This window comes from Candoia aspera, chromosome 8, assembly GCF_035149785.1.
Source record: "Candoia aspera isolate rCanAsp1 chromosome 8, rCanAsp1.hap2, whole genome shotgun sequence".
Taxonomy (NCBI): Eukaryota; Metazoa; Chordata; class Lepidosauria; order Squamata; family Boidae; genus Candoia; species Candoia aspera.
The window spans coordinates 77627874-77640264 of record NC_086160.1 but is presented as its reverse complement, the minus strand read 5'-3'; the positions used below and the strand labels follow the sequence as shown (position 1 = coordinate 77640264).

The 12391-nt window shown below is 45.1% G+C and overlaps 1 protein-coding gene across 1 annotated transcript in view; it reads left to right on the top strand.

Annotated features, from left to right (window-relative positions):
- EXOC6B (exocyst complex component 6B) overlaps window positions 1-12391 on the top strand; it is a 282822-nt gene that overhangs the window by 209276 nt on the left and 61155 nt on the right. The window lies entirely within an intron of this gene.

Sequence of the window (12391 nt, the reverse complement as noted above, 5' to 3'; positions counted from 1 at the left end):
AGCACATGCAGCTGATGGGGGTGGGTGGGCAGGCAGTAGAGTTTAGCAGTGTGGTGATGGTGTAGGCCACCCCAGTTTAAAAAACAGGCATCATCTATCTATCTATCTATCTATCTATCTATCTATCTATCTATCTATCTATCTATCTGTCAAATTTGTCACCGCCCATCTCCTCCCACCAGAGGGACTACCCGTATGCAGGTAGAAGCAATGGGAGACAAATGTGTGTGCAAAGGCTGTGATTTTCCTTGTTTCCAATATGGGCATGATCTATACAGAAGAGAAGTCATGGTTGCAAAGAACACATTGGACTAATTTGTGTAAAGGGTGGCTGATCATTAAAATAAATGACCCCCCAGGGGAAGACTGTAACTCGGCAATGGAATCCTGCTTTCTATTTGTTAGTATTTTGTGTGTACATTTTTATGTATTGCCAGGAGGCTGTCAAAAGATGTTTTAACTGAGGTGTGGTAAATATATAGTAGACTTATGCCATATTAGCCTTGCTGTTTGGGGAAAAACTATACTTCACTCAAACTTGCAGGCAGGCAAGAACTGTTGGCTCAACCAACTTATAAACAACGGGAAATTGTAGACTGAAAGAAGCATTAAACTCAGTTTATTTATTTGTTTGTTTATTTAATTTCAAATTTAGTTTGTTGTATACATAAGCAAGAGAGTGTGGGGAAGCAATACTTAATTTTACAAAATAAGTTAATTAGCATTCCTTGCCCCAGAATACTGACTGGTATATTAATTTTAGATAATCCTCACTCAGAAAGAAAAAAGACAGTGAAAAAAGTAGTGCTTGCCAGATATAGAGAAAATGGTGCTAAGAAAATAGTAGGCTTGGCAGATGGGTCGAAAGAAGCTTGATTGCTGATGGAAAAGAGCAGGCAGGTGCACAGTAGGAGCTGCAGAAAGGACAGAAGAAACGGCACAAGGAGCGTTTTGTAAGAGGGACGGAGGGCACTCTGTCTAAGGCCGAGCGTGGCCACAGAGCTCCACGGAGCAAGGGCAGAAAGGGCACACAGTAGTCAACAGTCGCATACCTGAAGGTCAAAGCCAGAAGGTCCCATGGAGTGAGAGAGCACTCAAGTTGAGACATAAATCAGGAACACAAGCTATAAAACAGTTTGAATTCCAAAACAACATCTCCAAAGCACAAAGATTTATGGCGGTTGAATTCCAGTAGTCTGACTAAGTTTTGGGAGATGTACTTTACAGCCGACGTGCCTCTTGCCCCTCGTCCGTTCCCGCTTGTTGCATTTCAAGTAACTGCAGGAAATTGGCTTCTTCCTCTTCTCTCTCACGCTCTACCTCTGGCTGTCAGCATGTGTCCGTCTTTGCTCTTTGGGACTTGGGGCCATTCCAGATCATTCTAGCCCCAAGTCAGGCAGAGGCCGGCACTCTGTTTGGCTCTTTTGACGGAGGCTCTTTCTGACCTCCTCCAGTCCAGTCTCACGGAGTCGGAATTGGAAGCTTCCTGCCCATTATCATCAGCTGTTGGAAACAGCAAGGATTGCTGAAGGTCCTTCTTTTCAATATTCACCTCATATGTTTACCGTTAGAGTAGGAACTCATAGTTAGCGGTACAGTGCTGGATTGTGGTGCCTTGCCCAGAATTCCCCTCGGTGTAAATGAGGGACAAAACCTTGTCTTAATTCAGTCCAACTACATGAATGATGGAAATCAAGGCCTTTGGCTCTTTAGCTCCTCCAGCTTCACCCAGCTGAGGAGCCTGTTCAGAACAGAATAGACACTCCGAGGCAAGTTCTTTTTGGAAGCATCTAAGAAAAATACAGATGTGCAGAGCGTCAGTGTATCTCAGCTCCTCTGCAATACAGAAAAAGGACCTGAGGGTCCATGAAGTAGCTTCCTATCTTCAGGAAAGTTCAATCAAGGTTACTAATTTTACTACTGAGTGATTGTGAAAGTCAGTAAATGAGGCGCCTGGCTTTATTTGGGAATATTTGCGGAAGTTCCAGGACTCAGCAGATTTCAAAGCTCTGGCAATGGGCATCACAGAAACGTTAGCTTATGGCTGTGGCCATTCTTCCCATTATCCACTTAATGAGCTTTTATGCTGTTTGTAAAAGTCTTAGAGGAGCCATTGACACATCCTAAGGACTTCCAGGAAGCTTTCATGAATATTGCATTTCTCCCCTTCCGGCTGTTTCGTTAAAGCAGTGCAAGCGCTGATCAAGAACAGCGTCTGAGAGCGCTGTGTTCACTCTTTGGCTGATTTTCTGAGAAATGGCCAGTGGTTCTTCAGCAAGATGTCAGGGTGGAGACCAGACTGAGTGCTTGCTGTTCTACAGGAAATTCTCCGCTAATCTCTTGCTCATATCAAGCCTCATGTCAAGGCTTACATCCTTGTAAGGGAAACCATTGAGGCAGGAGGGAAGCAGGAGATCATTAGACCCATGTCGATAATCTTGAGAAAAGTTTCAAAAAGAAAGCAACATTGGAAAATCTCTCCTTTTGCTGTTTGAAGTACTGTCCCCAAAGGATGCATGTATGTATTTATTTGGACGCCCAACTCGCAAAAGTGTGACTCTGGGCAGCATATTCCAATAAAAAGAAAATTACAATGCCTCTAAATATGAAATTGGCCCCAAATTAACAAGAAGAAAACACATACCAACAAGCACTCCATCTTCTGGGATGAGCTCAACTAACCTCCTGGCCTAGGTGCTTGAGAGAACAGGCAGGTCTTCAAATCCTCCCTTGAGGCTCACTGGGTCAAGGCCAGTCAGATCTGGGTGGGGCGGAGATTGTTCCCCGAGCAAGCACCATGACCGAAAAGGCAGAAAGCTAAGTTGCCAAATATGGGTTATGGATCTCTGCAGGGGGGCAGAAAGAAGATGCAGGTGGAACCTTTTTGGACCTAGTGGCTGTAGACCTTGGAGCCCTCTGAGTGTTTCCCAGTTGGTTGTTCCTTGTTCTGGCCAGGGAAAGGACAACCTCTGCTGGCTGTAAGCCACAGGCCAAGAAGATGCTTTGGTCACAAGTGAAGGAATTGGGCAAGTTTTGTTCTGCCCGGATGTGAGCAAAAACCAACTTGTTAGAATGGCCCATGACATCAAGAGCTGCAGGTGAGCCCTCCTCCAAAGGTATTGGGGGCCTTGAAAGCTCTTTGTGAAACATGGCAAATAATGAGGCAGTGAAAGCATGTATTATGTAAACATATCACTGTAACTGCAGTAGCCAAGGAGGCAAAAACCCTGCATGTGCAGGTGGTCCTCACCTTACAACCACAATTGGGACTGGAACTTTCATCGCTAAGCATGCGGTCATTAAGTGCGTCACACCCGATTTTATGACCTTTTTGTCATGGATGTTAAGTGAATCATGCAGTCATTAAGTGAATCACATGGTTCCCCAGTGATTTTGCTTGTCAGGAGCCAGCTGGGAAGGTCACAAATGGTGATCATGTGACCCCAGGATACCACAAATGTCGTAAATACATGCCGGTTGCCAAGCGCCTGAATTTTGAAATTTGTGGGGATGTGGCAACAGTTGTAAGTGTGAGGACTGGTTTCAAGTCACTGTGTTCAGCACCGTTGTAACTTTGAATGGTTGTTAAATGAATGGTCGTAAGTTGAGGACTACCTATACCCTGATTTTTTTTTTTTAATGGGTTGTAGAAGAAACAGGAACTGCTTCTTGTGCAAACATGTAATCAGGCAATGAAAAATTTGCTTGCCGGGATTGTATCCCTGGAGTTCATTAGGAGACTGATCCAGAAGATTTGTTCAGGGGTATGGGGATGAAAGGACAAGATCTCTGTCTTGTTCTTTGAAAACACAGATCTGAATTCACCCCAAAACTAACTCATAACCGCATTGCAATTTTCACAACTGTGTCAAAATTAGATTTATTCCTCCATTCACTGCGCAATATAGATTTAAGAGAGATAAAAAGAATCTTTAGCAGTTTAGTCAAACATGGCCATCAAACTGCTGTGTCTCTTTAGATTCCATCAATCTGTCTACTTTTATTAAAGCACCCCAGACCATAGCCCTCACTACATCTTTATTTCTACATTTATATAAAAAAAGAACTCCTTATGTTCATCTCTAAATACTGCCATAGAGCAAGGCATTGCACATGTTGTATGAAGGGCTTTGTCTGCCCTGAATTTTCTGCTTGTCCTGTTGTACAGAGACATCCAACCTGTAAGGACACTTACAATTAAGTTATAAATTATAAGAATCCTTGCCACTGGTTATCTGAGTAAGAGAGGCTGTGCCATTTTGTGTCCCAAGTTTATTTTTCCTATGCAAGTTGATTCATCTACAATATTCACATTTTCCATCATTTCTCATTCTTGTCATAAAACCACCCTAACGCTGAGTGATTGTTTCATTCCTACTTCTTGTTCATTTAGCAGTTAGTCCTTACATGTTGCGATCCAGTGAGTGTTAGAAAAAGTAATGTGTGTCAGTGACTTTGGAGTCAAGACACAGTAGACATGAGCACAGCCACCTCCTCATTAAGCGGAATGAAGCACTCACCTTTAGGACAGGTGGTCACGTGACCTCCTGCTGCCCTCAGGTGCAGTGCCAGATGAGTCCCCATGATGAATGCTGAAGGAGGAGTCAGTAGCTCATCCTGTTGGGTTCTTCATGGAGAAATGGGGTGGGCTTCTTCATTTCTAGAAGCAAGATGACTCTGGGCTAGTTCTGAGCAAGAGTGACATCAGTGGCCTCTATCTCCCCTCTTTGTTTATCCCTTGAAACCCATAAATACATCACAAATTCTGCTATTGGTGTAAAAAAACCACGGACCAACAGTTGACGGACCTGTGCTGGTGGGTGATGACGCCCTGAAAGACTTCTCTTCCAGTGCTGATTACAAAGCTTGTCCAAACATGTCCTGAATTTCAGGAGTTTTCTTTTTTTCAGGGTGTTGGATCAGAACTGTACAGCCCTTTCCTGGATTATTCAGTCCTTCTGTTGTCTCTTTTCACTGGAATAGAATAAAGAATTGTGGTTTTTTTCCTCCTTTTTATTGTCCTTGCTGGCTTTTGGAGATGAGAAGGTATTATGTCTATTTAGAATAAAGCACTAATTTTACCTGGCAAAGAGGAGAAGTTTTCACTCATCCAAGACACTGTAAGCAGTAAGGACAATTAAAAGTTTTTCCTCCCCAAGGCTTCATTGGCATTAAAATAGACTTCAAAGGCCTGAATTCCAGAGGAGCGGTTGTGCCTCGTTCCATAGCTGCAAGTCCAGCTAAGCTTTGTGGCCCTTTTAGAAGCAAACTGGCATATTGTGGCCCAGAACTTCTAGAAGCACCAGGCCGTGCGTGATTTTGCAGGTCCATTGGTTATTACCCCAGTGGTGCTGTCTAGAGGACCCAGAACTTCTGGGAACAGCTTCTGCGTGCTCTGTATGCATCTTCCAATCGAGATGTTCCCATTTGTTCAAGGGCTTCCCCAAATATTACCCCACAAACCTGCAGGTTGAGCCCTTTACCTCTTTCTTGCTCTTGCCAGTGCCTTCTTTTGTCTGCTCCATCTAATGAATAATCATTTACACCACTCTGAAAGAAACCCTGAATCCTCCTTCCCTGTAGCCTCCTGCTGGGTCCATCAGGCACAGAAGGGGACACTCAGGAATTGCCAAACTGGGACCTTAAGTGTTCACCAAAAAATTCTAAGGAATGGGGAGTGAAGGAAGAAAGGAAGCTGAGGGATTCTGTGCTGCAGCACCCTCTGCAAACGAGAATGGTTAGACCTTTGGGAGCTGCTTCAGCTTGAACGCTTCTAGCTGATCTTGTTGGTAGAACGGTAGATTGGCTGGCGTTTGTGTAGCTTTTGCTGCAAAAGTCAAAAGTCTCCCCTTCTCAAATTTCACTCCATAGATCAGAAGAAGCGGACTGAGAGCTACCGGTGTTCAGGCAACAATTTATGAGTCTTCAAGGTGCCGCGTGACTGGTTTGGTTTGGTTTGGAAATACCAGCATGGCTGCTCCCTTGAAAGACGGGCTTTCTAGGCGAGGATGAGCTTCCAGTGGAGGCTGTGGACTCACCTCCTGTCACAGAACATCCCAAGGCCGTTCTCTGGGATCTGGTCATCCTCTCTTGTCCTTAACAGCTCTGACTCTGGTTCTGGCTTTGTGTAGACATACGCTTTCCTTTTTGTCTGCCTCTGTTCCTTTTTCCCTTTCCTCTGTTGCTCTTTACTAGAGGAAAAATAGGTATTCCCTTCTGTTTTCCATAGGAATGTAATCAGCCCAACCCAGTTTATTATTCCTTCCATACTTGCTTTCTTGTTGTCTCTCTGGATTCTCTGTCTGGATGGTTTTCCTTGGCAGTCGCCTCTCCCTCCTTGTAATTTTCCCTAAAGCTTCATAATTAATCACTAAAGATTTATGTGTAGTGAGTGGCATGGAGAGCTCAGGTAATCAAGTTCCTTGAGGCAAGACAAGGCACGTGGAGAAGCAAAGTGGCTCCTAACTCCATGTCCAAAGAGGCATGTCATCCACTTCAGTTGCGGTCCGGTTTCCGGGCCGGGTTTCTCAGCCCCAAAGTTACCTGGAACTGGACTGTAGCAGTAAATGTAGTGCTGAATCTTAAAAGACTTGGTTACATTTAGATGGGTTCTTTAGTTTTTAAAATGGGTATTAGATTGCCCATAATTTGCCCCCTTTCTGTGGATTTCAACAGAGCAATAACCGCTCCTTTGTCTGGCCACCCCGTTGTTTAAGAGAGAGGCAGTCAAATCTTTCTACAACTTATGAGTTCTTAAAAACGATTCAGTTGTTGGGTGGCAAGAATATCAGAGTTGTCAAAGGCAACCTTAGGGAAAGGGATGGTTAGGGAGTACTTTGTTGTCTTAGTGAAGTTGAAGTCTCCAGATCTGTGCTCCAGTCAGAAGATTGGAGAAGGATAGATATTGTTTCTATCTTTAAAAAGTCCGTGTGTGTGTGTGTGTGTGTGTGTGTGTGTTTGGTGAGGGGGGAGGTAACTACAGGCCAGCCAGCTTAATGTCAGTACTGGGCAAAACTCAGGAAAAGACGCTTAATCAGTTGGTTTGTGAGCATTTGGAAAACATTGCATTGCAAATGCATTGCACTGCATTGCAGGAGCTAGCATGGGTTTTTCAAGGATCAATCAACCTGATCTGATTTTTTGATAGAGTGACCAGTTAGTTGACCATGGGAATGCAGTGGACATAATATACCTTGGTTTCAGCAAAGCACTGAACAATTCCAGTAAAGAAGATGACAAAAACTGGGCTGACACCATTAGATGGAAGCACAGCTAGCTGAACAATCATGCTCAGGGAGTGTACATCAATGGCTCCATGTTTAGCTCTGTTCTAGGCCCTGTACTGGTTGATCTTTTGATAAGTGACTTGGATGAGGGGTTAGAAAACATGCAAACATAGATTGCTGCAGGATAACAAAAGCTGCAGGATGCAATCAAGATTCAGAAGAAACTTGACAAGCTGAAACAATGGGCAGAAATGAAAAAGCTGAACTTTGACAGAGACAAATACTTAGCCCTTATTTTAGCTAGGAAAAATCAAAAGATCAAAGGATGTAGGAGACCATACTAGACATCAGTACATGTGAAAAGGATCGGGGTTTCTTAGTGTATCACAAGCTAACATGAGCCAACAGTGAGATGCAGCTGCAGGAAAACCAAATGCAGTCCTGGGCTGTATCAACAAAAGTGTAGTGTCCAGATATGTAATTGTTCCTCTCTCTTTTGGGTTGATTGTATCTAGAACATGATGTCCAGCTCTGGGCACATTTTGGGAAGGACATTGACAAATTGGAGCATGTCCAGAGAAGAGCAACCATAATGACAAGAGGGCTGGAAGGAAAAGCTAATGAGGAATAGTTGGTGACACTGGGTGTGTCCAGTTTCGAAAAGAAGATTGCAGGGAAGACATGATAGCCATCTTGAAGTATCTGAAGGGCTGTCAGAAGAAGATGGAGCAGAGTTGTTCAAAGTTGTGCCAGTAGACAGAACAAGAAATAAGGGATTTAAATTGCAAGCAAGTAGATTTTGGCTGGACATCAGGAAGAATTTTCTAAGCATAAGAGCTGTTCCACAATGCCTCTGAAGTTTTGGGATGCTCTTTTGCTGGAGGTTACACAGAGGCTAGATAGGGATGCAGTAGCAGGGAATTTTATCCATCCATCCATCCATCCATCCATCCATGAAATTTGTCACCGCCCATCTCCTCCCACCAGAGGGAATGCCTCTGCTGGGCTAGATGATCTCCAAGATCCTTTCTAACCCTAACCTGTATGATTTATGTATTTGTCAAATTTCTAAAGGTATCCAACTCCATAATGACTCTGGGTGATATACTAGATTTCAAAGAAACCATCAAACAAATCGTAATCAACAAAAATTGATTTGATTGATTTGATACATAGACATGGTCCAGGGTTGAGACGTACAACTGTGTAGCATACTGATGATATCTGGCTGACAATTGGCACATTAACAGTGTATTAAAGGGGGAGAATAAAGAGGTTGCAGACAAGCTAAATGAACTTGCAGATCTCTCTACTGCAAAAGATGTTGGACAAAAGTCAGGGCCATGCTGAAGTTTTCAGAAACTGCTGAGGTTTCCATCAGTTGAGGGTTCACACCAGACAGAGCATTAGACTTTCCCCCGCTCCACGTTCTCAAAGCAGACCGAAAAAGGTTGGCATGGTTTGCAGAGGGTGAGGAAGCTATGACTAGAAGAAGTTCTTGTCTAACCGCACACAGGGATGCTGCCCTTGCTGTGCCCTGAATCTTGGGCCTTTGCCTCCATCTTTTCGAATCTGCTTGTTTCCTGGTTTTGAAGATTACCATCCTTCCTCTCTTGTTGAAAAAACAGCTTTCTCTGGTGTGAGAATCGGAGATTCCTTCAGACTTCACACTATGAAGCAGAAGTAAAAGTACATAATGCAAAGTTCTGGATCTTGCTGATACCCTGGAAATAAATGCTCTATTTCACTTGGTCCAGATAAGCTCCATCCAAGGTTTCTTAAAGAACTCAAGTGTAAAACTGTATTATTTTCTGACAAAAATATATGGATCTCTAAGATAGGCCTAGAAAGCGGTAAATGTGATGTCAACTTTAAAAAATGGTGTTACAGATAGTTTAACATCTCTCCTGCTTAAATTGGTGCTAATGTTTCTAGAGATACAGCGATCGAGGATGTGGAAAGGAAAATCTTTGTGAAGCGTTCACAGTTTCTGTAAAGTACAATCCTATTTCACTTAATCTTTTGGAATGTCAAAACATGGCATGGCTTTAGCTGACCTAAGAGTGTTTCGTTTCCTTTGATTTCCAAACGGCCTTTGACAGGGCTGTGCCACACTCCGGATTTGTCTCCAGAAAGTGCTTCAGGCTGTGCGGGAGCACAGACTGAGCACCTCTCGGCAACCCCACACTTTCCTGGAGTTGTGTGGTAGTGCAGCTGCCCCATCCTGGAAGAAGGCTCAGCCGCTTTTGGGTGCTGCAGACAGCGCTATGTTCACACTCCTCTGTGCTGTTAAGAAGACTCTGTAGGTGGCATCTGATGTGCTGCGCAGCCTTTGGCACCAGAGATGCCCACTTCTAGAACAGAAACCCTCCAAATGCGGGGATTGAGCTCCGGGATCTCCCAAGGTTTGCCTTGAACGTATCTGCAAATGATTTAGAGCTAACCCTGAAGAGTTGTCGTTGGGGTCCTTGGTGCTCTCTGAGCTTAGCTGTTTGCTTAGAGACTAGGCACCATCATCAGCACGAGGGAGGGTGGCATTTGTTGCCTGTTTATAGACAGTACCTCGCCCTGCCAGTGTTGGTGAGGGTGTGGGATTCTCCTTGGTAGGTCCTCGATGAGGCTGCTGTTTACTGCTTGATTCTTTGTCTGGTGTTAATCCCTGCTTACATTGTCACATTTGCTAACAGTATGAAATTCTTCCAGTTAGAACAAAAAGGAAAGTGTCTCTCTAGATTGGGGGAAGGCCATTAAAGGGGCAAATAGTGTTAGCTAGAAACAAGTGTTTATCGACTGGGACAAGAAACGTTCATTGTCTGTGTGCTGTTGCTGACGGGTCAGGCTGGAAGCAGCACCCAGGAAAGTGAAAATACCTATACCTCAGATGCAGAGAGTGACTAGTTGGTGAAGCGAGTCGAAGCTCACAAAAGCTGGTGCCTCTTTTTTTTTTAATTAATTGGAAGAAGGGCTGCTAGACTCCTCCTGATTTTTTTCTCCCACCCTCCCTTGTAATGCTAGAACCTGGAGGGTCATCCAGGATGCCAGACAATGGGGGAGCCAAAGCAGACCTGTTCCACCTGGGGCGTAAGTGAGGGGTTGGCATCTTGATGCCTTTTGGAGAGTTGGGTATCCGCTCTGTTCAGCCTTGGCCAGCATGTGGAACAGCCCAGTCCAAGTTGTAGGGTCCTTCCAGATGACCAGCCTAGGTCTGTCTTCCAGGGCTTTTTGAATTATTTTGATTATTTTCAGATCTCTTTGGACACCAGGACACAAGGAGCACGGGCATGTTTGCGTATGTGCAAGTCTAAAGACCTTGTGGAGAATTGTCGTCCAGTCAGTGCACGCCTACCCACCAATAACTATTCATCCTGCCTCTGTGCTCACACACACGCCCCTTCCCCCAGTTCCCCAAAGCAGAAGAGGACAAATTGCCAACATTGGCCCCTTTCTTGTCATCACCTTGATGGCCAAGCTCCATAACGTCCAAAGTCCTAATGCTGGCCTGTTGGCAGTTCTGCTCTGGACCTTCTGAATCAGTGCACCACCACTGTAGGATGCTGGGAGACAGGAGGTGAGGCAGGCCAAGACTCCCCTCTGGTAGGAACAGAAATCACCGCTTCGAGCACAGCGCAGTAAGATCTGCTCTGAGGCGGCTCTTGCTGCCTTGGAACGGCATCCCCTGTCCGCACATTGGACACCCTGGGCACAGGGAGACCTTAGAATCGCTTGCAGTTGGGACTCCCCACTAACAGCACCATGAGTTCGTTGGGGCCTCAGCTTACATGGCCCACAGGACTCCGCGTCCATTCGGAAGGACTCGGCAGTTTACAACAGCTGCAGGATCCCGGGTTGTTTTCCCCCAGTTCAGCCAAAACTAAAGCCTGGGTTTCATAGAGATACATGACTAGGGAGCAACGGGTGCTGCTTGTTCGTTGGCTGGTTTTCATCAAAATGTTTCCAGAGTGGCTCCCACACACTCGGTGGAAAAAAGGAAGAGAGTTCGTGACCCTGGACGTAAGCAAATATAAAAGGACCGAGTCTGGTAGTGATTGTGGCTGTGCACCTTCTGTGGCGTTACTTTACCTGCAGCGTTTCTTGCTCTTGAGGCAGCTAGGAAGCTCCAGCTGGAACAGGAGGCAGCCTCAGAAGTTCTTGCTCAGGCTAGTTGGATGAAATTAAACTAATTCTTTCCTGGGACCCAATTTAATAATTACCGAAAAGGAAATGACTAAAGGATATGGAGAGGGATAACATTAACTTAAATTTCATTGCTATACGTAGAAACTGAAGTGAGAGCCAGCGTGATGCGCTGGTAAAGGTGCTGGATTGGGAGTGGGGAGACCCGGGTCCCAGTACTGCTTAGGCACGGAAGCCAGCTGGGTGGCGGCGGGCCAGTCCCTCCCTCTCAGCCCTGGTGAGCTTCAGGCTCTGCCACAAGCTGGCTTGATGCACCGGGCACTGAAAAAAGTCAAGATGGTGGCCGTGATGGTGTGATTGAAGCCCTGCCCATGAGCTTTGGTCCTACCATCACGGCCAACATCTTGACTTTTTTGACCACGCCTTCCCATTTTGGGGAGTGCAGCAGGGCCTGCTGGAGATTCTGCCCCCGCCCCAAGAAGGGACAGTGGGATGGACCAGGAGGTTCCTCTTCCCTGCGGTGGCCCCAGCTCCAAAACATGCTGACCCCGGTGTGTGCTTGGCCACTCCCTTCAGGCAGGTGATAAGGCTTCTTTTCTTAACAGGCTTTTGATACAAACTTTAGTTGCACGTTTTAATACATTAGCTGATTATTTGCTATTTTGATGGGCTTTGTGGTGGGTCGTTGCTTCTGTACACAGTCCTGAGTCTTATGAGAGGGCCACATAAAAAAGTAATCCATAAATACAGAAATCTGCAAATGTGGTTGAAGACGTTGACCTGCCAAAGCTTGTGTGCCCGTTTTAAGTTCTCCCTTGAAAAGCCAATTCTCTGAGTCCCATTAAGGAGGCACTTGAGACAGGACCTGCGTTTGAAGAGCTTTCAAAATAAGCTGGTCTTCTTTAGCTTTTCAGTGAACAGTTTTATGGCAATATTTTGATCCTTCTGTTAGCAATTTTAAGTCTTAGACTTGCTTTGAGTTATTAGCAATTTATTCTGACGGGTCTGTTGAGATTGAGCTGTTTAAATTA